The sequence below is a fragment of the Myotis lucifugus genome, unplaced genomic scaffold, assembly GCF_000147115.1.
Source record: "Myotis lucifugus unplaced genomic scaffold, Myoluc2.0 scaffold_48, whole genome shotgun sequence".
Taxonomy (NCBI): Eukaryota; Metazoa; Chordata; class Mammalia; order Chiroptera; family Vespertilionidae; genus Myotis; species Myotis lucifugus.
This window is the reverse complement of record NW_005871096.1, coordinates 1,653,794-1,664,628: the sequence shown is the minus strand read 5'-3', so window position 1 is coordinate 1,664,628 and position 10,835 is coordinate 1,653,794.

Genomic DNA, 10,835 nt, shown 5'->3' with positions numbered 1-10,835 from the left:
TTTGCTTTCATCTATGAAAGCGGGCAGACAAGGTCTATGCTGCTCTGCAAGTAGAAATAAAATGTTTGATGCCAGAGCAGGGCAACATTGGCAGAAATGACATATAGGACGGAAATGACCATCAACAAATTCAACAACTGCTGTAGAAACTGGGGGAAATGCAAACCAGACTATCTATAATAATAAAAGTGTGATATGCTAATTAGACTGGACAGCTGAACGACCTTCCCAGATGTGCTCCCGGACAAACTTCCGGAGGAAGCTAGGGCTACGAGGGCCAAAGCATGCCGCCGCGGCTGTGAGGGCTGAGCCTCTTGCACAAATTTCATGCATTGGGCCTCTAGTAAAACTATATTTTAGTTCACCTCAAAATCTCACATACCAGTTTGAGAATTTCAATGATGCTATGAAATGGAAACCTTTGCAAATGAGGCTTTTAGGAAACTCCAAGTATCAGTGCTGGATGTGCATGTTATATAGCATATACCAGCAATTTAAATATCTTAATATATTGATATGAGTTCTTGCTCTATATTACAATTATTACAGAAGCATTATTAAAGGTTATGTAACACTTGGTAAAACCCTAGGAAATTAAATACCCAAAGACATTAATGAAAGCTTGTATAGATTATGATGCAATGTATCTGAGCACTTAATGCCTGACACATAAAAAGTAATCAGTAACCTGGCTGGCATGGCTCAGTGGTTGATGGTCGACCTATGAACCAGGAGGTCATGGTTCAATTCCCAGTCAGGGCACAAGCCCAGGTTGCTGGCTTGATCCCCAGGAGGAAGCATTCAGGGGCAACTGATCAATGATTCTCTCTCATCATTGATGTTTCTATCTCTGGCCCCCTGCCCTTCCTCTCTTAAATCAATAAAATTATTTTTAAAAGTAATCAATAGATGTTTATGAATAAAACCATTTTCATATCAACATATAATGTAAAGGTCATGTTTTTGGAGGTAGCTAAGCGGGTAAGAATATTTGTTTTGAGGATAGTTTAATAAGATGATCTAGTATTTCATATTGCCCAGTTGGTTATCTCCTTAAAACACTACTTAGCTCCTCAAAGCTTGGGGAAAGGGCAACCTAATTTCCCATAACATTAAAACACCTGGGGGAAAATTGCGGTCTGGAGAGTGGGGATAGTATTCTGATCCAAAATGGATTCTAAGCCCCTTCAGATAACATAAACCAGGAGCCTAAAACTGGTATTCTCATATACATAATTGGATATTGTCAATTCAGTGCTATAACTTAAAAAAAAAATGTTTCAATGGTTGAAAAAGCAATCTAAAATATAAGCCAATGCTAATTTCTCCTCACCACCAGATTTTCTTTGGAAATGTCCCCAAGTTATAAGTTTTATTTTAATCTGTTATTTGGAGTAGTGACTATTAATTGATGAGTTTGACTCCACCATTAAAACCCTAATCACAGCAGGAATTCAATCGTTTCCTATACTTTTAAGCTTTTTGTCTTATCTAATATGTTCGTCCAGGGAATTATTTAGATAATAACTCCAAGATACTTGATGCTCCTCCAAGGAAGTCACTATGGAACCCAAATAGTGTTATTGTAAATATTATATTTCTCCTATGATTCTTGCCTTGTCTCCAGTGGGAGCACAGGGTGAGTTGCATTTGTGAAATTAATCCTTCAACCTAAGGTTTACAGTTAGTGAAATGCTTGATAACTATCTTAAATCGAAAGAAGCAATCAAGGCCCTGGCCATATAGTTCAGTTGGTTAGAGCATCGTCCAGATATGCCAAGGTTGCAGGTTGCAGGTTCGAACTCTGGTCAGGGCATATACAAAAAGTAACCAGGAAATGCGTAAATAAGTGGAATAACACAAATTGATTCTCTCTCTCTCTCTCTCTCTCTCTCTCTCTCTCTTTCTCTCTCCCTCTCCCCCCCCCCACTCACTCTCTTTCTAAAAATCAATTTAAATAAATAAAAATAAGCAATCAAAATTTTAAAATAAATGTCCCCTGGAAAATCTACCATTAAAAATTATGAATGTATGTGTGGATGCTGATAGTTTGATATAAATAAAAACGATTTAATTACAAGTAGTATTGCTTCTCTTGTCACTGGGATTTTTTTACATGAAATACTGAACATTATGTCAAGTGACTTAGGTCCTTGGTAGTGCTTAATTATCTGAGCCTGTGACAGTAACTTCACCAAATTAATAAGCTAAACTGTATCAAATAGCTAATTTTGTAAAAACTTGCAAAATTTGGCAATTTCATATGGTTCAACTTAGTGGTTTTCAGTAATAAGGGCAATGATCTAGCACCATATCACTACATGCTTAAATATTTAGAACTGTGCATTTTATAACAAGTTTTAAACATGCATATGTAAATGTGTTAAATCTTTATAATTTTTCACACAAAAAAGTTATGCCTACTACTTTACTCTTGGTTCTCTTAGCACTTAAATATAGCCTGTATAAATATATATATAAGCCTAAGCGACCATTACGACCAAATGACCAGAACGACTGGAACGACCAGTAGCTATGATGAGCACCGACCAGCAGGAGCTGTCCCCTAGTGGTCAGTGCGCTCCCACAGTGAGAGCACCGCTCAGCCAAAAGCCAGGCTCATGGCTGGCAAGCACAGGAGCAGTGGCGGGAGCCTCTCCCGCTTCCGTGGCAGAGCTAAGGAGCGGCAAGCGGCCCAGGAGCACTGAGCAACCTAGGAACACTGAGCCAGATGGCACCCGGCCTGGCTCAGGCTCCTCCCAGGCCGCCTGCCGCTTTGTGCACTGCTACATCCCCCAAGGGGTCTCAGATTGCAAGAGGGAGCAGTCCAGGCTGAAGGACCCCAACCGGTGCACAAATCTGTGCACCGTGCCTCCAGTCTATATATATTTGGGTTGTATGTGTCCTGAATTATCCTTCATATGGATCTGTTTTCCATCTCTATCTAGATAACAAACTCTTTGAAAACAGGGACTATTCTCCAGTGGTTTTATTTCCAGTTCAGTGTTCTACACACAGGAAGCTCAAAATGATGATGGGCAAATTCTTTATCCACAGGGTGACTAATTAGCAGTGAGACTACTCATAGGTATTTGTGGTTCTGCTTAATTTTTCTATGTACTGCTAAAACAGTAAATATTGATATTTGTATATCTCCAGATTTTACTTTAAAAAGTACATCAGTCAAATCAGACTTTTAAAATACAATTAAAGCACCACAATGCCTCTATCTGGGAGAGCATTCTACCATAAGATATAAATTCAGCTAATGAACACCCGTTATAGTAGGTTATGGTATTCAGATTCAGTAGACAGCTTTTTAAAAGTCTAGCTTTAAATTGAATTGTGTTACACATTTTCATGCCAATAAATGTTAGGGTGTGTTTTCCACTCATAACTAAAGTGAATCACTGGTCGGAACAAAAGATAGACACTCTGAATTGCAATCTCACCCCTAACAATGACACAGATTTACTAAGTGACCCAGAACAAGTATCTTTTCTTTTTACCTTCCTACCTGGTCAAATGGACACATCCTAATATATTTTGGGAAATACAGTTCTTTTAATTCTCATCTGAGGATATGTTTTTATTGACTTTTAAAGAGAGGGGAAAGGAGAGAGAGAGAGAGAGAGAGAGAGAGAGAGAAACATTGATCTGTTTCCTTCCTGATGTGCCCCAACCAGGGATCTAACCACACCCTAGGTATGTGCCCTGACCAGAATCAAACCCACCACTGTTTTGGTGTATGGGACGATGCTCCAAGTAACTGAGCCACCCGGCCAGGGCTGGAAATAGTGTTCTTATTATCTACTCCGGTAAAACAAACTGCCCTCAAACTTAGTTAATTTGCATATAGTTGCTCTGATTGGCTGGTGGGTGTGGCTTAAGGCGTAGGGAAGGTATGCTCAATTTGCATGTTTGTCTTTTATTAGATTAGATTAATGGTCTAGCGGCTCAGCTGGGAAGTTCTTCTCAGGTCTCTCACAGGTTGCAATCAGCTGTGAAGACTTAAACATCTGAGAGCTGGAATAGTGGGGCTTTTTGCTCTCTCTTTTTGCTCTTTCTCTCTCTCTCTCTTCCTTTCTATGTGATTTGTTCTTGTGGTCTTTCCATCATCATCACGCAGGGCTCCAAAATTACATGATCCAAAGAAGAGTCAGCCAAGCAGACGCTGTATCATGTTTATAATCTAACCTAAGAAGTCATAAAGTGTCCTTCTATCATATTCTGTTAAGCAAGGTAGCCACAAAGGCCCTCCCAGTGTGAAGGGGAGGACACAAGACTCTACTGCTGAAGGGAGAGTGGAAACATCTGGAAGAGCATGTGAGACTAAACATTGTAGCAGGGAGAGAGGGTCACCTGGTTGATTTGACTTTGAGTGGTAAACACACAATGCAATATACAAATGATGTACCATAGAATTTTACACTTGAACCCTATATAATTTTATTAACCAATGTCACCCTTACAAAGTTAATAAATTTAAAAAATAAAAAATGCAAACTAAAACAAAAAATATTGTAGCCATTTCTGAGAAGTGTAATCTGTCACAAAAGCAGTAAGAATCAAGAGTCAGTACACTCTTTATGAGATGCATAGAGAGAGAGTTCTGGAAAGAGAGCCATGGCATTTTGCTGTGGCACACGTTTTGTAGGCTTTGCATACCTAATTTTGATGTACTGAGATACATGAACACACAGAGCACACACATGCACAAGCAGCTAACTCAATGGTATGGTTGTCTAAATCTTCAGCCAGTATTTAAGGACAGGCCGCCTCCTTCATTTTCAATAAAAATCTCCATTTTTTAAAATTTTGCTTATTTATTCTGCTCTAATAAATTGCTTCATCCAATTTGCCTTTGCTCTAGTTAATCCAGAACTCTCCTCTGCCTTGTCCTTTTAACATCCCTTACAACATCTGCAAGTCTTCATTCTCCCTCAGTAAATCATCTCTTTTCATCTCCAGATGCTGACCTAGTTAACACAAATACATCTGTAAACACCTCAAGACTTACCTGTCACCCAATTTTTCAACAATTTGCTCTCCTCTGATCATTACACATAATGAAGACAGCCCTACTGTATAAATTTCAATCTCTGTGTTCTTAAGTTCACTCTTCTCCCTACAAAAGTGCTGGCTCTTTGTCTGGCAGCTCTCATTATGTTCATTTTTCATTATGTCATTACCACCCATGTTACCCTCATTTATTCCATACAACTCATGTTGCTTATTTACTCAAACATTGGAAAGATAGTAAATATAATATGGCTTGGTACATGGGCACTCATGAAACCAAAAATTTTGAATTTTCTGCCCAATCTTGGGGAAATTACTCAAATAAAAGGAAGCAGTTGCTTTCACCCAAATATTTTTTTAATAAAGATAGTATTTATGTTTTCGTCATACAAAAAGTTTAAATAATTTTGAAGTAGCTTTAAAAGCTAAGTACATACCAAATTAATTTCAATAAAATTCAACAAGTGTTTGTTGAATATCAATTACATACTCTGCTAAGTGCACTGTGGGTTATAAAACTAGATAGAACATATACCCCTGTCATTAAAAACTTACAACATGGGCCCAGTTGCTGTGGCTCAGTGATTGAGCGTTGACCCATAAACCAAGAAGTCACTGGTTTGATTCTGTCAGGGCACATACCCAGGTTGCACTCAATCCCCAGTAGGGGTCATGCAGGAGGCAACGGATTGATGATGTTTTTCTTTCATTGATGTTTCTATCTCTCTATCCCTCTACCTTCCTCTCTTTCTCTCTCAAATCAATTTTAAAAAATATCCTTTCAACTTGAGAAAGAATAATTTAAAAATTACAGAGATTGAATTACAGAGAGGAGTAAGGTTAATGTTTCAACTGAAGAATATACAAAGTGATATGAGAGCAGAGAGAGAGAACACTTCTAATTGAAGGAGTAAAAGATGCTAAAAGCAGAAGATAGTGGGTGGGTGGGTGGATAGGCTTTAAAAAATAGATATAATTTTCATAGACCTGGATGACAGAGAATAGTATTTCAAATCTAAATTACAGCATTAGCAAAACCAAGACAAGTAAGCAACTGCAGGAAGCCGCCCATTGTCTTCACTAGCAGAGAAGTGCAAACAGGATCCTGGAACGCTGGTGAACCTTGAACCCATGGCAAGGGCCAGAGTTATGCACCAATTGTCTAGTCCAGACAATGGGGGCACAAGTTATTTCCTGATCAAATAGTCTCAGAGTAAATCCTTCTAATATTTACTGAGCTTTAAGATAGTCTGTCTGTTACCACAATTACCTGCCTAAGAGCTAGATGTGTATCCAAAATTGAATAAAAGGCTGGCGAGGTCTGGGCACCAGTGGAAGTCCTTCCCCTTGAGTTGGGCTTGCCCGCCTGGCCCCCAATATTTCCAAATTATTATTTCTTGTCTCATCTCTTTCACTTGCGTGTGGCCCCTTTTCCAGATCCTGAACCCTGAACCACACAGGACGTGAGGGAACATTCACAAGCAACAACCTTTTCTCAGTGATCTACTAACTACTCATCTATTTATTAAGTTAATTATCTAACAATACTCACTTGTTTCAGAAAGGTGTTTATAGAAAAATATAAATATATACAAATTAGGATATAGAGGAAGCAAAAGGTGATCAGTTATTCTGGGGATCAGGATAACTAGATGTCTTTATTAGCCATGGATTTGCCACCTATCTAAGATTTGCATGACATTTGGAAAAAATCATTCCAGGTCCTGGATGATTCACTTTGGACTACTCTCTCAAAGAATGGGAGCCTCAGTATCACCATGTAACATTTGCTACTTGAATTTTATTAATGTTTAAATGTGCCCATGATTATGCCCATTACACACTAAGCATTCAATAAGTGTGAATTTGTCCCTTCCTTTAACTTTAATTTTGTAAAAAATATATATTTTTATTGATTTCAGAGAGGAAGGGAGAGGGAGAGAGAGAGAGAAACATCAATGATGAGAGAGAATCATTGAGCATCTATCTCTGGCATGCCCCTACTGGGGATCGAGCCCACAACCTGGGCATGTGCCCTTGACTGGAATCAAACCTGGAACCCTTCAGTCTGCAGGCCGATGCTCTACCACTGAGCCAAACTGCCTAAGGCCCTTCCTATACCTTTAAATCCACACACAGCACATATCAAGGTCTGACAGTTGGATAGAGATTCTTAATAGGAGAGAAGTAAATGCCCCCTCACCTGGAAATTTATTTATTACTAGAGGCTGGGTGCACAAAATTCGTGCACTTTGTGGGGGGTGGGGGGAGTCCCTCAGCCCAGCCTGCACCCTCTTGCAGTCCGAGAGCCCTCGGGGGATGTCCAACTGACAACTGGAAGGAAGCAGGCCTAAGCCATCAGTCGGACATCCTTAGTGCTGCTTGCCAGCCATGAGCCCAGCTTCTAGCTAAGCGACACTCCCACTGTGGGAGCGCACTGACCACCAGGGAGCAGCTCCTGCATTGAGCATCTGTCCCGTGGTGGTCAGTGTGCATCATAGCGACCTGTCGTCCACCATCAGGCTGAAACTGGCTCTCCGACATCCCCCAAAGGGTCTTGGATTGCAAGAGGGTCCAGGCCAGGCAAAGGGACACCACTGGTGCATTATTGGGGCCAGGGAAGGATGCAGGAGGTTGGCCAGCCAGCATCTGCCCCCTGGTGGTCAGTGCACATCATAGCAACTGGTCAACTGTCTGCCCCCTGGTGGCCAGTGCACATCATAGCGAGCAGTTGAGCGGCCTTAGCATATCATTAGGATATGCTACTTTGATTGGTTGAACGGCCAACTGGATGACCGGACACTTAACATATTAGGCTTTTATTATATAGGATTTCATTTCTAATTCTTTCAATAAATATTAATGCAATGCATTCTATGTGGCAAGAACCCAGGTATTCTTGAAAATGATGTATAATATCAGATTTAGGCAACATTCTCCTAACTGTTCTGTCTATCTTAAACCTTAGTCTAGTCCATGCTTCTATTTTTAGGTGTTTTGTCATGGACAGTGCTGACTTGCCCAGTATCATTGTGTGGCAATAAGCTCGGAGTACTGCCAACCACGGAAGTTACCTGAGATGTGCTGTCCAGAGCTGCATCACATTGACATGGTCAGCTGTCAATGGGGCAGGCATTAGTTCCAGCCCTTCCCAAGTTTGAGCTGATACCATGTGATTCAGAGCCCCTTTTGTAAATCACATTATTAGACTGTCTGCTGGGGCTCAAGACTTGCAGATAAACAGACTTCTCTTTGAGCAAGGGTAAAGTTTTTACTACACACAGGTGAAATTAATTTTAATAATATATGTTATTTAGCTCAGTATATTGAAAACATCATTTTAATACATAATCAATATAACATATTATTAAGATTTTTATTTTTTATATACTAAGTTTTTGAAATCCTGAATTGTACATTTACAGTGCATCAAAATTTGAACAAGCCACATTTCAAATGCTTTAGAGCTACATATGGCTGGTGGGTAATGTACCGGGCAGGGCAGCTCTATGCTCTCCTCCGTCTTGTTGAATCTAACAAAGTTTTACCTATTTTTTTCTGTGGGCATAACTATCAGTGTGCTCTAATATTTTAACCTATTGTTATAAATGCATTCATTATTACAGAACTGTTCCTATCACACTTAAAACTGATATGTTTTTCAAAAACAAAATCAAGATTACCTCCTTACCTTCTCATTTGAAATCTAAATTTCTATTCCTTAACTATGTAGTCTTTATTCCTCTGGTATATTTAGGTTGGTTTTCAAGTTGTTCTTAAGGTGACACTTCAGATGGTTAATGATCTACCTCTTGTCACTTATAATTCAACATTTTACTTTTAGTGCACCTGATTTTTGCTTAGCATTTAAGGGCCTTTCTCTTTCAATATCATCTTTTGCAAACCAGGGCAATAGGGGCAAGATATTAGAGAATTCCAAAATATTATTTCTTTTTGTATGGAAACTCTCCCCTTCCTAAGGGAAAGGTTGACATCATTTAATTTATCTTTGTCTAAAAATAACCAAGAAGCTTGCAAAAACCTTGAAAATATCTAGAACCTACCTAAGTTATCATTAAAACTGACCAAGAAACACTGCTAGCTATTAGAGATTTTTTTTTCCCTTCAGCATTCTTTATTACAGTTTTAGGCCAACACAAAAGGAGTTCCCTCAAAATTAAAAAATTGAGCTGCCTTTTGACCCAGCAATCCCACTTCCAGGAATACATCCTAAGAATCATGAAACACCAATTCAAAAGAATGTATGTGTCCCCATGTTCATAGCAGGATTATTTATAGTAGCCAAGATCTGGAAACAGCCCAAGTGCCCATCAGTAGATAAGTAGATAAAAAAGCTCTGGTATGAACCATGTCCAGCACGGCCAGGGGTGAACCTGAGGAGGGGTGGTGAAAGATTAAAGAAGACAGACAAGAGAACACAGTTGGAGCCAGGTGGGACACTGTTCTTGGATGGAGAGACAGTGCCACAGCCTATAAGCCGAGTCTTTATTTTATAGTCAGATCCCACGAGGCTAAGCAAGGGCATGGTCAAGATCTTTACAATGTTCTCCCAAGTTTCAAATCTACTTACTTACATGCACCTGAGAATGCTATCAAGCTTTGTTTTGGCAGCACTTGCTGCACCTCCCACAGCCTACATCACTCAGCCACCTGGGACCACAGGTTCAGACCATAAGGTCAAGCTTACAACCATAGCTTTTGGCTATAATTGTGCTGGGAGGGCTTTGCCCTCCAAGCTGGGACCTGCATGTGGCTTTACCATGATAGGACCGTGCCCTCTCATTTGTCCGAAGCTTGAACCTGTCCAAACGCTGTAGCTGCTCTCCACAGTGGTACATTTTTACACTACTTGTCTATAAAAAAGAAGGAACTTAACTTTTGCAACAGCATAGGTGGACCTGGAGATTATTATGCTAAGTGAAATAAACCAATCAGAGAAAGACAGATACCATATGATCTCACTTTACATGTGCAATCTAATGAACAAAATAAACTGATGAACAAAATAGAAAAAGAGGAATGAATACATGGAACAGACTGACTGACAGCTGTCAGAGGGCAGGGGGGTGGGAAGGACTGGATGAAAGTAGATGAAGGGATTAACCAAAGAACATACTATATACATAACCCATAGACATGACAACAGTGCGGTGATGGCCAGAGGGAAGGGAGGATGGGGATGGGTGCAGGTGGGCAAGTGCGGGGGGAGAATATTGGGACATCTGTAATAGTGTCAACTATAAAATAAAATTTCAAAAAAACTCACATTTAAACAACAGGAAAAGTAGTCATTTTATACAAAGTATGTGTTGTTTAGTGTGTCTTACTTTCCTAGTATATAAACAAATGAAAAAGTGCAAACTGTAAATTTAGGTCAAGCTCAGCCTCCCGGTGTCTTAAGATTCCTTCTTGTCCTTTCTTCCTCTGAAGCGTGGCCTCCTGTGGTGGCCGGGCACGTTGTGGGTTCGCAGTTAGTTGAAATGTACCTGAATAATTTTAAATTCATTCCTTCTTCATTAACATTTTCCAATATGATTAGTCTCTTATATTTCCCTTGTTTTCTCCCTTCAAAAATCTTCAAATCATACTACTTTCTACCCGCCATGATGGGTACTTTCCTACCACAGACACCATTTTGTGTGAAGTGTTTTTGTTTTGTTTTGTTTTTTTCTGTCCACATTTCTTCTTACAGTGTGTGTGTGTGTGTATGTGTGTGTGTGTGTTTGCGCACGCGCGTGCGCACATCATTTAATATTTCAAGAATTTATTGTGACCTTTAAAAATCCCTTCCC